General features: G+C 33.2%; 1 pseudogene; it reads left to right on the forward strand.

The window, feature by feature from the left end:
* The first annotated feature begins 3,367 nt into the window (after window positions 1–3,367).
* Window positions 3,368–14,662, forward strand: LOC114460672 (protein canopy 4-like; annotated as a pseudogene).
* The last annotated feature ends 6,538 nt before the right edge of the window (window positions 14,663–21,200 follow it).

Raw genomic sequence — 21,200 nt, forward strand, 5'->3', positions numbered from 1 at the left:
ATGGAGGATAATGTCACGCACCTTCTTTCAGGCCGTGTTTTGTGTATGTGCTACGGTTAGAAATGAGGTCATTGATCAATGATCTGAGCAGCGGCAACAACGTCATGTGTGTCAAGTAATGTGTGACACCGACATCTTTGTTCTTATTGGGCCCGCTTACTAGCGTTTCCATGGGAACTGCTCCCATTCTCGTTCCAGGTTTCGGCACCAAACCCTAATCATTACAAGTCATACGTTGTAATGAAACAACACAATTCTTAAGATCTTAAATATTTAAACCACATTTTAAGTAATAATAATAATACATTATGAAACCAACTGTAATCAATGAATAATAATTCTAACCACTAATAATGTAAACTGTATATAAAAGTATCACCTGGTGCTTCCAGCCTGTTAACCCAGTAACACAAACCATTTAGATTGTGTTTTAAAAAGCAGTGATTGATAAAAACTTCCACTATATAAAACAACACATTCACAATCCAAGGTGTTTCCTTTGAGATGTCAAAGGAAGTGGTCAACATTGTGAATAATCTAAGGCCAAAAGATATGGTGTGGTTACCTGTGTCTGTGTGAATACTGTTCAGATCCAAAGCTTGTTGTGATCCATCAAAACGTTTAGACATGCATTGCTAGAAAAGAGATAAAAAACATCTTTAAAACAGTTTAAAAACATTCTTTTAAATCAGGGATGTTCATAGTTAACTATTTAACCGTTAACAGACAACAACTTTGACCAATTAAAGCTCTTATTAAATAAATATTAGCTCTAGTCCAGATGGCCATCCTTGACTATTGTAGGAAATTTAAATTATAAACTCAGATCTGCTTTTTTTGATGATGTGGACATAGACTAGTTTTTAATTCACTCTCCATGTTTAAAGAAGGCATCATAACTTGTTTTTTTTTCTCCATACACTTATGTGTATGTAATTACAGGTAATTACCTGTTTAAAGGATGATGTATCATGCCTTATATTACACTTTATATGATTAAAAATGTTATTTAAGCATTGGATTGACACCTCAAGTTAAATTTTGTTTGTATTTAATGAACAGAGAAATGTTGCACTAAGTGTTCTACTAAATAAATGGAGAGTAAAGTTATTTGTCTGGTCTTTTTCTGTTTTTTCTGCTGATCATAAAAATTATCTGATCCATGAATCAAAACCGTGATACGATCAGAACCGTTCGTTTTTTGATCCGTTGCACCACTACTTGTCAGCATGTCAGCATTACAGACACCAAAGAATTATTAAGTGCTTAAACAGGTCAGAAATACGCTCCGTAATATCACCCAGGCCTAATGTAACCAAAGCAGTAACGTTTTATCTTATAAAGGATATGATTGTATAAACTGTGTGAAATGAGGCGTTTAAACACTGTTTAAAGTAGGATTTTATTATTATGAGTGTGTTACTCAATAACAAACAAATCACTAGACTGATATGATGCCTTGTTATGTAGCAAGTGATGCTAATGCTACACCACTTTAGTTAAACAAAGTAAAAAGACTGAGACTAAAATAACTTTTTTTAAAAAACATGAACATTATAAATTCAGTTAATCACATGAAAGTACATTATCTTACTAAGGGTTATATTAAAAGCTCATTTACAATACATTTCAATGTCCAGTACAAATAATGACAAATTAAGTCAAAATAAAATGCAATTCTATATTTATTCATCTTTTGTTATCAAAACCATATGTAATTACTGCTTATTACATTTCCAGATGACTGATTGTAATACCAGAAATTTACACATACTGCAGCTTTAATGTGCTATAGGTTTCTATGTAAATAGCGCAAAACTCAGTTACTCTCCTGTGCCTCTAGCTATGGCTGGACAAAAAAATCGATTTAATCGATTCATCGAATTTGTAGATAAGAACAATTTTTATTTAGCAAATTTTAGTTAAAAAAATTATTTGTTTTTTATTATTTATTTGTTTGTTTACCCTTGGAGTAGGCTGTGTGTGTGTGCCACAGAAATGTTTAATTTTTTTGTCGGGGAGTAGATTGGAACAGCACCGCTCAATCCACCACTTTGTATCCCTGTCTTTTTATTATATTTGTATTTTTTGGCACTTAAAATATTTGTACATTATGTAAATTATATTAAGAATTGGAAAAACTGTAATTAAAACTTTTGACCACTAACTTAATGAGTTAAAAAATATGTTGAACTCATTTAGAAAATGTGAAAGCAGCTTTAAATATATACTTTTGTGAATGAAAAATGTAGTTCTACAAAAATAAAACTTTACTTCATAACAAACTTAATCTGAAAACCAGAATCCAGACCAAAAATGTAATCCTGTAATGAAATCTGTACCATATTTATGTGCTTATGTTACGGGCCCCGGCTGGCACGGTGTCCACGTTAACAAAGAGAATGTCTGTAAAGTACATGTAGAGTATAAGAGTAGGAACCACGCTGCACAATCGTCTTTTCCCAGATTGCGTATATTAATTCTCTCTTTGAAGCTCATTTATAATAATACAGTTCAGTGCTTTCAATATCCAGTACAAACAATGATGAATTAAATCAAAATAAAGTGCAATTCCATGTTCACTCATCTTTTGTTATCCAAAACCATATGTAACAACTGCTTATTACATTTCCAGATGACTTATTGTAATAACAGAAATTGACACATACTGCAGCTTTAATGTGCAATAGGTTTCCATGTAAATAGTGCAAAACTCAGTTACCCTTCGGTGCCTCTAGCTACATATTAAAGGTATTGTAGACGATGTTTAGCTTCCGGGTGGATCATCAAGACTATTGGTCCTCCTAATTGTCAATCATGTTTCCTAAAGGCCGTCGTACGTGCTCGTGCCCGGTGCGCACCGGGTCCTTTGAAAATAGATTTTCACTTACCGGTGGCGAGTCTGACATAGTGGGAAAAGTGCAAATCTTCTTTTGTAAGGTAAGCTTGTATGACCGATGTCCACACCAACTTGTAAACAGAGCTGTGCACGAGGAAAACGGGGCTCGTGCACGCTCTCCCGCACACGTAGGCGTGTTGTGCATGCGCATTTTTTTTTATTTTTTATTCTAAATGTGGAGAGGGCGTTTCTTTTTTTAAACATCGTCCACAATACCTTTAACTATAGCGGGAATTACACTAAATATCGCGATACTACCGTGGCGAAGCGGCTCGGCTCTACCGCTGTTAAAGTCTATTAAACTGACATCACAAGTTGCACAACTTATCAAAACAAAGTGACTTATAAGTAATACAAAGCCTAAAGCTTTCATTAACAGTTGTTTTAAACCAAGCACTAACCTGTAAAGTACATGTAGAGTGTTAGAGGAGGAATCACGATGCACACTCGTCTTCTCCCATATTACGTATGAGCGGAAACAGGAAGTGAGTCACACTAATGTAACCGGGGAACTGCAATCTATAGTGCCGAAGTTTCCGCTCCTCTACAATAGTATTTTCACAGGACTACTTTTACTAAGTACACAATAATAATAATAATAATAATAATAATAATAATAATAATAATAATAATAATAATAATAATAATAATAATAATAATAATAATAAGTGGCATCAAAACAATTACTTATAAAATAATTTCAAATGTGGTTACATCTTTTGAGTGTACCATACTTACATGTAAACAAACCAAAAACAAAACAAAGCTCAACTGTCTTACTATAAATATAAATATACCTCCTGTCCTCCATGTTTTATGTGATTGTGTTTTCATGTTTCTTGGACGGAGATAAAACTGAAATGCAAATTTCCTCTTGTGGGACGAATAAAGGATCTCATTTAATAAACATTTGATGTAAGAAATCATTACATGTGTAGATATTATTTAACAGTTTAAAATGACTTTCTTTAGCTTTCAGCAAACACAAATATATCATCAGAATATTTTTTACTAAAATCAGAGTTAATAACTTGTAAAAAAAAAAAAAAAAAAAAAATTATTTTCAAAGGAAGAAGAAAAACATCATGGTAATGAAATTTCCTTAAAAAATATAATATAACAATAATAATTTAAATAACAATTTTTTTTTAAACAAGGCAAAAGCAACTCTGGATTTAATGTGATCTACACAGTGACTTTATTTTCACTGCTTGTACAATATTAATCTAAAATATATATTGTTTCTGAGAACAAACCAAACATAATTTAATCATAAATAAATCAACAAATTTCCTCTGAAATCCATTAAATCATCCACAGACCAAATCCTTCAGGCTGTAACTACTTTATTCACTCTTAAATCACCATTAAACACATTTATTCTGACTGGTTTGTCAATTAAGTTGCTAAAAAACGCTGGTTATGACGTCAGCGCAAAAGTTGAGAGTGGTTGTCAGGTTGAGTATTTTCCCGCTGATTGTGAGATTATAAAATAACTAACTTAGTGATCAAACAGTTTAACGTTGGTTAAAGGTGATATTTATGTTTTATTTGGATGATGAACGGATGGTTTTTGGGGCATTTCTGTGGATATTCAACATATTTCATGCGGGGAATCGTCGGTTGTATCTGGCAACCAGCTAGAGTCAGGAACAAAGCAGTGAAATGGAGGACGGACAGAGCTGGATGATGACTACCGTTAAACTAGAAGAAGAAGAAGAAAAGGAACAAATATTATTGAGGGAAGTGAAGCTGAGTATGAGTAAGACGGACAGTGATGATGATGATGATGATGATGAAGGCTGCAGGAATAAAGCTGTGCTGGAGGAGCTTCGTCATCCCGACCATGTGTGGGACGGAATGTTTGCTCCAAAGATGGAGAAAAGCGGAGAAGAAGAAACGGAGGAGTTTTCAGATGTGTGCTCTGTGAAGGAAGAGGTTAGAACACTCCGTGTGTTTCCATTCATTCACTCACTCACTCACCACATTCATCCGCTGTTACACACACACTGGAGACTAGTTTAACTGGTGACCCACTTCATTCACACTCACATTTCTCTATCAATATGTGACGATGTAAAGGTGGAACAACCTGTGTGTACTCAGTGGAACACAGAGAACAAACTACAGAAAAACACACTTTATGTTAATGAGCTAAGGAGTGGGCAGGGACCGTCTACAAAGTCACACCCCCAAAGGAAGCGTCAACAATAACACCAATAACCCTGTGGACAGTCTTTATTAGGGCTCTCTATTTACTACAGCAAATATAGTTAAGAAGATACTTTATCTTAAGTACTACAGAAGAACTATTAACAAAAATACTGTTTATTTTTATTTTTTTATTTTATTAATATTTTATTTAAAGTTTGTAAATAACCAATAATAAATAGTAATTTCATCTATTATCCTGTAAACCAGGTTCTCAACTGGTCTCACCCTGGGACCCACATTTTGCCACGGTCATTAAATCACGACCCACTTTTTTTTAGAATTCAACCAACCAAATTTAGTCTTTCAAAAAAATCTGTCGACAACACACACACATATAATATTTTTTAAAATATAAATCTATATATTTTCCTGTGCAACATGCATTTCACAGCATGCCTATCAAAAGAAAAGTTTCTTTCAAAAATAAAAGACAAGTCCATCATGAGGCATTTACTTAAGTATTTATTTATTTTGACCAGCTGTTCATGATCCACTTTTGGGTCCTGACCCAAAGTTTTCCCCAGAATATGTGCTAAGTCTGGGGGTAGCGAAGCCCACCGTGTTTTTGTAAAAAAAAAAAAAAATGTTAAAAGTTGAGAGGAATTGTGAAATAATGACTTATGTGATATTATAAGCATTTATTAATGATAATTAAATGTAGAGTCTTACAAAAAATGCACAATTTTGAAATACGGTTTAACAAACAGAAAAATACAATTAAAATAAATGATATCAATTGTTTTCACTTAAGTTAAATCCTAGTGAATCTTAAAACAAGACTTTGCTGGTCACATTTCAAAGTAAAATAAATGAACATAAATAAAAAAGTGCAAACATGGCCAAGGAGTAAAACCAGGAAACTCAGAGGCTTCAGTGATTGACAGCCTACAACATGAAAAACATGAAAGTTATTAGTTATTTTCATCATATATTTTTCATTTTAGTCAGTGTACTGTATTTACATTATTTATTGGTTACTTTTGCTTTCTGCATCTCAATGCTCGTGCCATGGTGTAGAGTCTAGGGCTGCAACTAATGACTATTTTAATAGTCGACGAGTCATTGATTATTGAAACAATTAACCGACTAATTGGATGATAAATCGTACAATTATTTACTCTATGTTGCTACAATTTTTTTTACATTTGGCTTGGGTCAAAGTACGATAAATAAAAACAATAAATAAATGAATAAAACAATTCTCACCTTAAAGTGTAAACAGGTTCCTTACAAACACAAATTAAACTGAATAAATCATCACCAGAATGTGTTTCATTAATAACATTTATTCATTATAAAAAGCTACAATTTCTGCTGACTCATAGAGCTGATATTTTATGAAACATGTTTGTACATATGGATCACTGCATTAGTAATATTGTATATCATCTATTTATTTCCTCATTTATAATGATTATTTTAGAAACAAATAAAAAGCACATGAAAAGCAAAAATAACTACAACAGTGTTTTTATTGCTGCTGAATCCAGTTTATTTTATATCTGATAGAGTTACATAAAGTTATGGTTGATAAATATCTCACTGATTTACTATAATTAAACTATTTAAAATAGTTTATTCTTTTCATAAAGTGGTTAGCATTAGCGCTTAGACCAGTCTTATGTGTTGGTCACTGTTACGACCCGAAAGGAATGAACATATTTATAAAGGATACGGGAAAACCAGGATATACAATTTTAACGTTTTTATTTATGCAGTGCCAGGATTGCTGGGTTTCCACTGTTTCCTGAGGAAAAAGGAGCTATCAACAAAGCCCTAAATCCCATGTCCCAAAACTAACAAAAAAACAAAGAAAGACAAGGTAACGATTGACAAAGTAAGAACTGAAAGTTGGACCTGACGAGTCAGCTAAACAGAACAAAAAGGTGCAGTTCCAGGTTAACCCTGTACAGGGCCCGCGGAGCTGAGGCCACACCCAAACTAACGTGCGTGCGTGCGTGCGTGTGTGTGGTAACTTCTTTAAAATGTTTAATTACATAAAATAGGGGTTTGTTTTTTACATTTAATTGTTGCTTCATCTTCATCATTTCACCGCACATAAAGACAGGACAGATACAAATAAATTAGATTAATAAAAGTAAACACACACAAAAAAAATCATACAGTACATCAAGCAAAAATAATGAATAAATAAATAACACACATCTAAATAGAAGAGTCTACGCTGTAAGCCCGAACGTTCAACTTCATCCATACAGCACTTTAATTTAACTACTATCAAAAAGTACAAGTAGACAGTCATCCAACCTTTTAAGTTCTGGAAAATTTTGACTTTGAAGTTAATCAATTTTTAAAAAAAATAAAAATTGAGGTAATCGATTGCTCAAATTTTTTGAGTTCTAGTAACTTATTTGGGTTTACAGTGATATAGGGCCCATTACATTTTTGGCTAAATTGGCTCCCATATTTTCCTAACTTCGACCATAGTCTGACTGTAATCTTTTCCATGGTGCATAAATTGTAGGGTTAGGTTCATTACGTTTTTCCTTTAAAAGTCAAGGAAGTTAAGTTTCTCTGTGTTTTAGATGAAAAATTGAATTGGAAAGCTCATATTGATTATGTACAGTAAAAAGAAAGGTCAGCAAAAATATTGTCATTTTATATAAAGTTAGAGATGTGTTTGGTTGCAGCTTGTTGAGGAGGATTTATTCCTTGATGATTCTCTCATATTTCAGTTATTGTACTGAAGTCTGGTGTAACACATATATCATTACCACATTAGAATCATCAGTAAGAAAGGTCACAGAGAGCACACCAATCATATATTTATGGATAATAAACTACTTAAATTTAAGGATCATGTTGAATTAGAAATTCTGATTATTATGTGGAAAGCTAAACATTTCTAGACAATGTTGCACATGACGTTTGCCATAGAAGAAAATATAACTTCTGGAATATGTTTGTATGGACATCATTAAAACAGAAATCTGTCTGTTTATGGAGTTAAACTGTGGAATTTAAACGTTGTATAAGTTTTTACAAATTTAAGAAAATGTACAAAGACAAAATTCTGAGAGGTTATGAAAAAAAATTGGAAACACATGAATATAACTGTTGAACTGTAAGAGAAATGATGGTGTTTTTGTTATGATTTGTGACCTGGTGATGAGTTAAGGTGGAATGTTGTGGAATCTAATTGATTTCATTTTTAAGTTGTTATTAGGAACAGATAATACAAGATTTATTTTTCCTCTGTTTCTTTTTGTTCATGTATGGAAAACTGAATTTCTCCATGGGGATGAAAAAACATTACAAAAAAAAAAACTGTTTTAATCTTTAAATTGAATGTAAGAATGTGTGTCTTTGTGTGTTAACCCTGAGGTGGACTGGCGACCTATGAGTGGTGTACCTTTAAAGACTTTTTAAAACTTATTAAAATAATGCAATGGGCTCTGGCGCCCTCGTGTGGCCTGGAATAGCAAAAGCATAGATAGTTGAAAGATTTTTAATTCATATGTGGGAATTTTCATTTTTTTTAAATTACTTTACAAATTAAAGTAGAATATAGAAAACTAAAAACACTTATTAAATTAATGAGTTAGACTAACAAAACACTAAAACATTAAAATAAACACCTAAATAATATAAAAATTATGTGAAAACAAAAATGGCCTCAATTCCTGATGATAAAAACGGAGTAAATTAAAAACAAATAAAATGACAGCAATAATATTCCATTATTATATATTTATAAAATATTAATACAATTACTGAAAATATAACATCAAACCTGGAGTTAATGACAGGTGTTACAGGCACGGCCTGTCTCTTTAAGAGAGGTGTTGCATTGTGGGAGGTGGCGGCATAACCGGGTTGTTTACGTGTGGGTAATGTAGTGTTTCCGGTCAGTCCGGGTGTAGATGTTCTCCGTGTGTGCTCTCTCTGTAAAGTTATCATGCAGCGTGTTCATGACCATAAAGAGAGGATTTAAGTACATCATACCCTCAGATACCTGCCTGGGTTAGGGTTAAAAATACATAACCCAAAAACAATGCCAAATGAAAACTTTTGGAGAACAAGACAATGAAAGTAATGTAAAACACAAAAAAATAAATAAATAAAAAAACAACAAAATGAGGGGAAAAAACAATAAATACACCGTCAAAAGGTAAAGGAACAACAACAAAAGTAAAACGGGGAATAGTAAACAACTCAAAAACAAGTATAAGCGTAGATATGTACCGGTATGTGTGTTTTATATGTGTAAGTTTAAGTTAAATCCTGTTGAACATCCTCTCTCGCTCCCTGTTCTGATCGATGCTCGACTAGCCATGCCTGTAACGTTTCACTGCGCATGCTCCGATCATGCCGATGTGGCCGTTGTCTTCCAGACCTTCCTGACGTCACCCAGAGTTTAGGATGAAATAATGAGTGTAAATAATGAAGCTTTTTATGGTTTTACAGCTGTTTGGTGTTTATAGTGGAGTCAGTGTGGAGGAAGGAGATAGACTTATCAACAAATGTGAAGGTAGGATTATTTTAATCAGGCTCTACTACTGTGTATCAACAGAGAGTAATGAGTCATTACGTGTTTATAACATGTGTAATAATCATAGATTTGTCCAAACAAAATGATAAAAATCTATTTATACTGATAAAGCAACAGGGAATGCACTCACCTCTGAAGGTGTGCTATGGTATCTGCCACTAAGATGTTGACAGTAAATATAATACTTCTTTTTTTCTTCTTCTTGTTATTAATTGTAAAATGAATGAGTCTGTGATAACCACATTTATTTATTTATTTATTTAAATAATATCCAGTGTTATCCAGGAAGTTCTATTATTATTCGCATCTTAAAAATTTAAATCCTTGTTTTAATCAGAAATAAAAATGCATTAAAAAGTGACCACAAAACGGTGGAAAAGGTGGTAAAATGGGATTTTAAAAAAACACAGAAAATTGTTAAAAGTTGCAAATTAGAGAAAAGTAAAAGAAAAAAAGAAAAGAAGGGGAAAAAGAGGGGGGGGGGGTTGGAAATTAAAGTGACCAAAAACGGACAGAAAAAGTGGTTAAAAAAAATAAATAATACATGACTCAATTGTCAATATTGGAACAATGAGTTTAAACTGGCAAATAATAGGCATGACAAATGGTGAATGTGGTTAAAATGGCAAAATAAGTATGAAATATGGTGAAAGGAGGTTAAAAGTGACAATAATGGGTCAACATATGCAACATTAGGTGGAAAAAGTGGTGGAAAGGGTTTATAAGTGCTGAAAATGTCTTCAACGTGGAAAAAATGTGCAGAAAAGGTAATAAAAATTTGTTGGAGAAGTGACAGAAATGTAGCAAAAAATGCACTAAAAGGAGCAAAAAATATGTCAAGAAATAGTGATGAGAATAGGTTCAAATATGGCAAGTTTGGTGCAGTTGCAGAATGCCCTTATTGTGGCAATTAAAAATAGAAATAAAGTGTAACCTTTTAAAAAAGAAACATTTTGGCTTTTCTTCAAATCTCATAAAAATAAAGTTTGCAATCACAAATGTTATTTTAGAACAGTAATGATAAAGCTATTTATTAATAAAGTTCAAAGAAAAAAGAGCAGCTGTTAATGGATCTTCTTCATCCTCTAGTGTGTAAGTTCTTGACGGTGGAGATGCAGGAGGCGCTGGAGAGGACAGGTCGGTCCAAGGAGGTGCTGGAGTTGGGGGAGGTGCTGGACACGGGCAAGAATAGACGCAATATTAAATAGTACACGTTGTAAGAACAACACACTCATCAACCATAATTATCCTTAAATAGCTTTAGAATGCTTAGGATTTTAAAGCATTGCATCGTGGGTAGTTGATGATCTGTGTGTTGATGTTTAGGGAGACCCGTTTGACTGAGGCCGTGGACAACATCTGTGAACGCATCCTGCAGTACAGCGTTCACGCATAGAGGCCTGGAAGTCTACGCTACGCCAAGGTCAGTCCACCGCCTCATTGTTACCTTTAAACAATCCTCCACTGGTTTTACAAGTTTGGCCTAAAACCTTTGAAATGTAATTATTAGAAGATCTATGCCTAACCAAACCATATGTGTTTAATTATTGCTTTTTTTATTTGGCTTTCATAAATAATTATGCATATTTACAGATATTGTACATGATATGAGTGATAACACGTGTTATAAAGGCTATTTTACACAATAGGTGTGGCTACAGATTTATACTTGTTCGTTGGTGTACCATGGGCACTAAAAGTCTGGGAACCACTGATCTACACAACTAAAAAATACAAACATGTAGAGGCAGCTCAGTGGGAGCACTAAACAGAAACTAAAAAAGGAGAAGGAGATCAGAAACACAGAACATATAAAGAAGCATAAACTGAATATAGGTCATTTTTTCACTCCAGTGTATTTTGCCAGATCAGCATTTCTTTGAGAGAAATTGTCAGGTTTCCAGATGTTTATGTTTTGCCAGATTAAACTGATGCTGATGTGTTTTATTTTCATAGCATCATATGTGAGTGAGGGGCTTTGATAAGATGACATAGTGGTACATTTGTATTTCTATGAGCATTTGCACATCTGTACGTCATAATGCACATGATGACAGTTAGACATTGGTGCAGTGAGTAAATGTATGTATATTACTGGAATTTACTTATTCTTTTGCCATATTATAGTAATCCTGGGGTCGTGATGATGGGGCCCTTGAATATTGTTGCCCAGGGTACAGCGGTGTTAATCTGGCCCTGCCGTGAGGGAAAGGATGTTTATTTATGTGGAAATGTTCTTCTCACTCTCATCCTTGTCTGTTTCAAACACCGTCTAACCTGGTAAAAAACTACACAAATCATCACTGACTCCTAAATCAGAGACACCAGTGTCTGTTTAACTTTAATGTGTTTGTAACGCTGCTGTGCTCTGTGAAAACATGACTCAGCTTTAATCAGCTTCACCTGCTCAGTGTTTAAACATCTCATCAGAGCTACAGAACATCTGGATAAAGTTGTTCTGTTGTAGACCATCAATACCAGTGATTGTAGAGTATGAAACATCACAGATTATTGATAACTTCTGATACTGTAAAATATTCTGACCTCTAGTGGTGAAAAAACACTTCTTGCACGTGATGTTTGCACATTTATTTTTGTTTAATCATTACGTTCTGGAATGATGTCATTAGGATTATTTAAATTAGGTTAATTTAAATTAATTTGATCAAAACTTAATCAATAAACCTGATCAGATTCAGTAAATCATTGATCCCTGAGGGTAAATATAGTGACATTAATGCTGTTCTCATACATCTTTATATGACATGAATAATTAAAAAGGAGCAGTCAGAATAATCCATGTCACTACAACTTATATCTACCTTTTAATTGTATTTTACTCATTATTTTAAACATAGATTTTTGTTTAATTATAGTTTTCTTTTTTATTAGTATTTATTTTGTTTCCTCACAGTACAACTTATATCTTCCTTTTAATTGTATCTTTCTTTTCTTTTTTTCATCCATTTTTGTTTAATTATGGGTTTTTTATTTTCTTATGGTCCATGTGGGCTCCCCATGTTGGTGACCCCTGATTTAGAGAAACTAAAAGCAGCATGAGTTGGCATTTTTTGAAAAAGCTGCTAAAGGATCTAAAAAGCAGGCTGAATGCTTCACTCCAATAGGATGTTTACAGGCAGTGGGGCCGTGTGACATCATCAATCACCTGATTTCAAGATGGTGTAACAGGTTCTTAAACAGTAAAATAGTCCCATTTTTAAAAGTTAGTAAAATAAATTTGGTGCATAATAATAAGTTTTGTTTGGTATAGATCTTCTAATAGTATATTTCAATCATTTTAGACCGAACTTGTAAAAAAAAAAAAAAGTGGACGATCCCTTTAAAGTTGATCACGTGACCCAAGCAGGAAGTCAGTGTTTTGTTGGTGTGACTACAGGGAACCAGTCAGACCATGACCACACTAAAAAACCTGTTGGGTAATAAGTGAAAGTGGACCTGGGAATGCCGTACGAGCTGTGGGACCAACCGTCTGCAGAGGTCACCGACATGAAGAAACAGGTGGACCTGATCATTTAACACTTTTAGACGACATTTATTTGTTTTTGTTAAAAGTTTAATCAACACAAGAGTCATTCATAATAGGTAATAGTTTAGTGTTTTAAATAACATGTTTACTAATGCAGTTGTGTGTGTTCAGTGTGAGACCATGCTGGAGCAGTACGAGGACGTAGTGGAGGACTGGTACTTCCATCACCAGGACCAGAGGCTGGAGAACTTCCTGTGTGAGAAGCACATCCTGAAGACGTCAGAGCAAGGTGACAAATATAAAGAAAGAGCAGACAATGCAGAGTGGAATCAAAAAAGTGCTGTATTTGAGAGTTAAACTTACCAAGTCTCCTTAGTGCAGCAGTTCCTGATTAGAACCACAGGAGGTGCTAAATGTACCAACTTAAAAAAAAAAAACAGCCAGAATTTTTTCTGAACAATTTGAGCCCATTTTTGCTTATATTTTTTTATGCTTATTTTTTTTCTTCAATTTAACCACATTCATGATTTGTCATGCCCATCATTTGCCAGTTTAAACCAATTGTTCCAATATTAACACTTTGAAACCTTTTTACCACTTTTTCTGTCTGTTTTGGCTGCTCTAATTTGTAAGTTTTAACCAGTTTAGCTCCTCCCAGTTGACTCTCTCCGAGGCGAGCTTCCTTCCTGTTCCCTCGCCGCTGTGTTCCCACAGGTGTTGGTTTGTTTTTATTATCCACACTGAGTGAGTGCACAGGTCATGTGACGGGTGGCCCCTGGAGCTGCTCCAGGGTCTCTGGGAGCTGGAGTCCACTCTCCAAAGCACTGGGTTTCTTTCCAGTGACGGCGCAGCCACAGCTGAGTTTTTCCCACCAGGCGACAAACCACCACGTCTGTGAAGAAGTAACAGAAGTCCTGAAAGTCCATCCTGAGAGAGAACTGGAGCAGTTAGCATATTTTGACTTTTAAAAAAAAAGGACATTTGGACTGACCTCAACATACACAAAGTACTCAATGTTTTCGTGAATCTACTTTGTAACGGCAAAATATAATATAGTAAATAAATAAGTTGTTATTGTCCATAAGGTTTAAATTTATTTCTTTATAACAAATACTTGAAGACTGAAGTCACTCCCCTTTATCATGTCTTATTACAATCTGTCCTTGAAAAATCTCATGTCTACCTTCTTAAAATCTGTCATTCATTGAAACAATGAGAAACATCTAGAAATGAAAAAAAGAAAAAAACTCAAGGTTTACAGAATATTAAATAATCATTATATACACTTCAATAAATGACAGTGAAAGTTTACATCACATCGTCTAATGCTGACTGAGCATTATTCTGTCTGTTGTCTGTGGAGACGAGGAAATGATGAGGTCTAGACCAGAAGAACTTTCTACATTCTCCCAGTGGCTCCTTCAGTTTCAAATCCCTCTCTGAACCTCCATGGAGGTTTGATCATCCAGAATGATATTTATTAAATAAATCCACCAGTATTCACAGGCTGCCAAGTTTCAGAAAATGATAAGAGTGAGATTTTAGTGACATGATGCGTTCTGGGAAGAAAAACATGTCCTTTTTTAACATGACTTTGTCCTGTTTTAACGTTGATTTCTACCTTCAGAATGATGTCATCACCTCCATACCAGCAGCTCTCCCTGCACTGTGGCCTCCTAATGCTAGTTTTAATCAACCACAAATTACAAATGAAAATTAACAAGAATTTTGACAAATATTATTTGTCAATATTTCATATCAACAACTGTCCATCATTTATCTGGGGACATGTCTCATGTTGTAGGTGTTTGTCACAGATGTTGATGATGACAGAGGCTCCCACTTAAAACACTGTGGCCCAAGGCAGTGCTACCTTTACCTCAGCTCTCCTTGTCTGCAACAGAAAGGACGTCATTAAAAAGATCATCATGTAAAAACATTCAAACATCTTGTGATTTTCATCCTTTAAGTGATCACATGATCATATGCAGGTGTTATTATATTATAAAATGCTTCATAAGCACCACTTCAGTCCACATAAAGCTACAATCTGGAATAACAGCTGTATTTTATACAAGAGGAAAACTTTATTCTTTAAAGATTGGATTGAAAAGGGACTATAATACATTTAATGGATGACAATGGTATTATTTACAATCATTGTGATTTTAAAGATAAATGTTCTCAGAAACAACATTCATTAGTAGTCAGGGCTATTCCTATTGCCTTGATTCATTTCATTAAAGGAATATTACAGTATTCATCAGTATCCACAAAGATCAATAAACTGTTCATTGGAAGTTATTGTTTTTAGACACTGTTATTTATTAAACAATGTTTTCATCTTCAAGTAAAGAGACAAATAATATCTTCAAACTATTAGAAAACAGATATTATCAAAATTAGGACAAATATTTATCATTTCCTTTATTTCCTAAAATGAAATAGATTAATTTTAAAACAATGAATGATTTATATGTAGCAATTTGATGATATTTGGAAAACATTTGATACATAAATGTAGATTTTAAAAATATCCCAAATGTTAAAGCTTTTAAAATTGATCTTAAAAATGTGTTGAAGTCATTGAACACATTACAAAATAGAAGAGCTATTAGATTGTTCAAAGTTGTAATAATAATAATAATAATTATTATTATTATTATTATTATTATTAATAATATTATTATTATTATTATTGCTGCTTGGATAAGTGGATTGGTGTGATGTTTGTATATGAATGTAGACTGTACAGACTGATCAAAAGAAAACACACAACATTGACAATCATGAAATAAACAGAAAAAAACTAAACTTAAAACTAAAATAATTAATTTAACAAAAGGTTTAGAGCAGACATATTTTACATAGTTCATAAATATTTTCAACTTATTTAGAAAATGTAAAAACAGCTTCATTTTTAAATATCTACATTTGTGTTTTACTAAAAAAAAAAACTTAACTTTTTTCCTTATATTTCAAACTTAATCTGAAAACCAGAATCCAGACCCATAATATAATCCTGTAATGAAATCCATAACATATTTGTGTATTTATATTTACAAAAAAAAAAAAAACTCAATTGTCTTACTATAAATATAAATATCACAAAACCAACAGTTACTTAATGTTAAACATTTAATGTACGAAATCATTACATGTGTAGATATTATTTAAAAATACCTTCTTGAACCTTCAGCAAACACAAATATCTCTTCAGAATATTTTTACTGAAATCAGAGGGAATAAATTTTAAAATATAATTTATTTTCAAAGGAAGAAGAAAAGGATTATGGTTCAATGCGTGTTTAAATAATTTATTTTCCTTAAAAAATAAATAAATGAAACATTTTTTTAAACAAGGTAAAAGCAACTGTCGATTTAATGTGATCTAAAGTGACTATTTTTACTGCTTGTACAATATGTATCTACAATATTGTTTCAGAGAACAAACCAATAATAATTTAATCATAAATTAATTTATACTCAACAAATTTCCTCTGAAATCCATTAAATCATCCACAGACCAAATCATTCAGTCTGTAACTACTTTATTCACTCTTTTATCACCATTAAACACTGTTGAGAGATATGCTCTCATTTTTGTTATGAGTTATTATTATTATTATGCCCCTGAATATTTGTGTTTAATGTTGTCATTGGCAACCACTGTGATCATGTGACGTGCAATCAGGAGATGACTTGCATTTGTGTGAATAAATGAGGTGATCCCGTCGATGCAGAGGCTCACCGGAAACTGCAAAACGTGTGCTGTGTTATGTCACGTTAAACGCTGTGTAGAAGTGACTCTTCTAACAAACACATTTATTCTGACTGGTTTGTCATAAAGTTTATAAAAAAGTTGGTTGTGACGTCAGCGCAACAGTTGAGTGGTTGCCAGGTTGAGTATTTTCCCGTTGATTGTGAGATTATAAAATAACTAACTTAGTGATCAAACAGTTTAATGTTGGTTAAATGTAATATTTATGTTTTATTTGGATGATGATCAGATGGTTTTTGGGGCATTTCTGTGGATATTCAACATATTTTTTGCGGGGAATCGTCGGTTGTATCTGGCAACCAGCTAGAGTCAGGAACAAAGCAGTGAAATGGAGGACGGACAGAGCTGGATGATGACTACCGTTAAACTAGAAGAAGAAGAAGAAATATTATGGAGGGAAGTGAAGCTGAGAGAGACGGACAGTGATGATGATGACGATGATGATGAAGGCTGTCTACGTCATCACGACCACCTGTGGGATGGAATGTTTGCTCCAAAAAAAGCGGAGAAGAAGAAACGGAGGCGTGTCCGTCCAACCCAAGTATATAAAGCAGCGCCACCCAGCGGCAAAACCTGTTGTTTTTCAAAATAAGTTAAAATATCTGTCAATAAAATGTAAATAATTCCTCAGGTTCAACCAAACGTCACTGGATTTTTTTAAACAGTGTTTTTTACTATTTATCACAAAGTCAGCATGTTACTATTTTATTTTGAAATGGTTTGTAGATAAAGAAAAAGGCTTGAAAAATCTATTTATTTATATAACTGGTAAACACTGGGTAATCTACGTCCGCTATTCTCAACTGGTGGGTCGGAGCTCAAAGTAGGTCTTGAACCTGTACTGGTTGGGTCGCAGACAGCTAGTCAAAAAGAAATAAATACCTAATGTCTCTCATTTGGACTTGTCTGTTAATTTGAAAGAAACATTTTTGACAGTCATTCTGCGAAATGCATGTTGTACATGATATAGATTTACAGTGTATATATTTTTTAAAAAAAAATATATATATATGTGTGTTTTTGAAAAACTACATTTGTTTGGTTGAATTCAAAAAAAAAAAAAAAAAAAAGTGGGTCACGATTTAATGACTGTGGTAATATGTGGGTCCCAGGGTGAGACCAGCTGAGAACCTCTGATCCATACGATGGAGCATTGTAGTCAGTAAAAAAAAAAAAAAAAAAATCCGTTTTCCGAATTTTCTTTTTAAATCCGTTTTCCGAATTTTATTTTTTTTTAAATCTGTTTTCCGAATTTTATTTTTAAATCCATTTTCCGAACTTTCTTTTTTTTTTAAATACGTTTTCCGAATTAAGTTTTCTTTTAAATCTGTTTTCCAAATTATTATTTTTTTTTAAATCCGTTTTCCTAATCAAATTTTTTTTATATATATCCATTTTTGAAGTAATATTTTTTTAAACCCGTTTTTCAAAATAATATTTTTTTTTTAAATTTGTTTTCGAATATTTTTTTCAAAATCCGTGTTCTGGATTAATTTTTTTAAAATCCATTTTCCTAATTAAAATTTTTTTTTAATCCGTTTTTCGAATTAATATTTTTTTCAAAATTCGTTTTCCAAATTAATTTTTTTTTAAAATCCATTTTCCGAAATAATCTTTTTAAAAAATTCTTTTTCCGAATTCATTTTTTTTTAAAATCCATTTTCCGGATTAATATTTTTTTTAAATCCGTTTTCCGAATTAATATTTTTTTCAAAATTAGTTTTCCAAATTAATTTTTTTTAAAATCCATTTTCCGAATTAATAATTTTTTTTAAATCCGTTTTGCGAACTAATTTTTTTTTTTTAAATCCGTTTTCCAAATTATTTATTTTTTTAAATCCGTTTTCCGAATTTATTTTTTTTAAAAATCCGTTTTTCGAATTATTATTTTTCTTAAAACCCGTTTTCCGAATAATTTTTTTAAAAAATCAATTTTCCGAATTAATATTTTTTTTTTTAAATCCGTTTTCCGAGTTATTATTTTTTTTTTTTTCAAAAATGGCTCCAATCAAAACTAAGAGAAAACCAAACACACAGAAAACACCTTGGAGGAGGACTGAGATAATGCAGAATTTGAAATCTGACTGTAGAAGAGCTGAGCGTAAATGGAGATCAACAAAACTCCAAATTCATCTAGAACTATACAAAATAAGTCTGCGAAAATTCAATGATGGCTTGTTCAAAGCAAGGCAGCAATACTTTTCTGAAATTATTGCCAAAAATGTCAACAACTCTCGCACGTTGTTTTCTGTAATTGAAAAGCTCACAACCCCCCCAGATCAGATAGCCCCTGAATTACTGTCAGCTGGAAAATGCAATGAATTTGCTGTATATTTCAATGAAAAAATACAATCAATAAGGTCAAACATCAGAACAAACCAGCAAAATCACAAAAAGCTTGAACAGCTTCAACCACTGAGGGATGAGTCAATTACAATGTTAGAGTTTATTACAGTGAACCCAAAAACAATAGAGGAAACTGTTCAGCAGCTGAATCCATCAACGTGTTGCCTTGACACAATACCCTCAAACTTCTTTAAAACTGTTGTAAAGTCAATTGTCACTGATCTGTGTCAGATAATTAACTGCTCATTCCAATCAGGCACCGTACCAAAATCCCTGAAAGTAGCTGCTGTGAAACCGCTGTTAAAAAAGAGAACACTGGATGCCTCTATACTGGCTAACTATAGACCAATCAGCAACCTTCCATTCATGGCCAAGATCATTGAGAAGGTGGTCTTCAACCAACTGAGTCAATTCTTAACATTCAACAAAATATTTGATAAATTTCAGTCAGGTTTTCGTTCTCATCACAGCACTGAAACTGCTCTTATCAAAGTGATCAATGACATAAGGTTGAACACTGATTCAGGAAAAGTATCTGTTCTCATTCTGTTGGATCTAAGTGCTGCATTTGACACTGTAGATCATACAATTTTGTTGCACAGATTGCAAACATGGGTCGGACTAAATGGAAAAGTAATGCAATGGTTTAAGTCATACTTGGAGGAGCGAAGCTATTTTGTAAGCATTGGAAACTTTGAATCTGACAGATTACCAATGTCCTGTGGGGTTCCTCAGGGATCTGTTCTTGGACCCCTTCTGTTTAACCTTTACATGCTTCCTTTAGGACAAATTTTACAGAACTGTAAGGTTGATTATCAGAGCTATGCAGATGACACACAACTATATCTATCACTGAACCCAGATGACCATGGTCCCATTGAGGTGTTGTGTGACTGTTTAGAAAAAGTAAACTGCTGGATGAGTGAAAACTTCCTTCAACTAAACCATGACAAGACGGAGGTGATTGTCTTTGGTAACAAGGAAAAGAGGACTGCTGTCAGCAATTATCTTGAGTCTCGATCTTTAAAAGCTAAAGACCAAGTCAAAAACCTTGGTGTTCTGATTGACTCAGATCTTACATTCAGCAGTCAGATCAAATCTATCACAAAAACAGCCTTCTACCACCTAAAGAACATCTCCAGAGTGAAAGGTTTAATGGCTCAGAAAGATCAGGAGAAACTGGTCCATGCTTTTATCTCCAGCAGACTGGACTATTGTAATGGTCTTCTGACAGGAATCCCCCAAAAGAGCATCAAACAGCTACAGCTGGTTCAGAACGCTGCAGCTCGGGTCTTAACCAGAACAAAGAGGTCAGAGCACATTACTCCAGTTTTAAAGTCTTTACACTGGCTCCCAGTCAGCCTCAGAATAGACTTTAAAGTTCTGCTGCTGGTGTATAAATCTGTGAATGGGTTTGGTCCAGAATACATCAGTGACATGTTGGTCAGGTATGAACCCAGCAGGTCTCTCAGATCTATGGACACAGGTCAGATAGTGGAGCCCAGAGCTCACAGTAAACATGGTGATGCTGCTTTTAGTTGTTATGCTGCAAAGAAGTGGAACAAACTGCCAGCAGAGCTGAAGTCAGCATCCAATGTGAACATTTTTAAATCAAAGTTAAAGGCACTTTTTTTCTCTACTGCATATGATTGAGAGAGAGATTTTTTGTCATGTTGTTGATGTAATGATGATTTTACTGATGATTTTAATTGATTTTACTGATGATTTTAATTGTTCTTATTGATTTAAATGTTCTTATTGATTTTAAACAATTGAATGTTTTATCATGTAAAGCACATTGAGTTGCCTTGAGTATGAAATGCGCTATATAAATAAATTTGCCTTGCCTTGCCTTACAGTTATCTTAAAATTAAAATAAACTACAACAAAATAAATTAATAGACCACTGTTTCCATGTGATCAATGTTTTTTGTTCAGCTAGTTATTTATTTTATCTGTT

The sequence above is a fragment of the Gouania willdenowi genome, unplaced genomic scaffold (assembly GCF_900634775.1).
Source record: "Gouania willdenowi unplaced genomic scaffold, fGouWil2.1 scaffold_57_arrow_ctg1, whole genome shotgun sequence".
Taxonomy (NCBI): Eukaryota; Metazoa; Chordata; class Actinopteri; order Blenniiformes; family Gobiesocidae; genus Gouania; species Gouania willdenowi.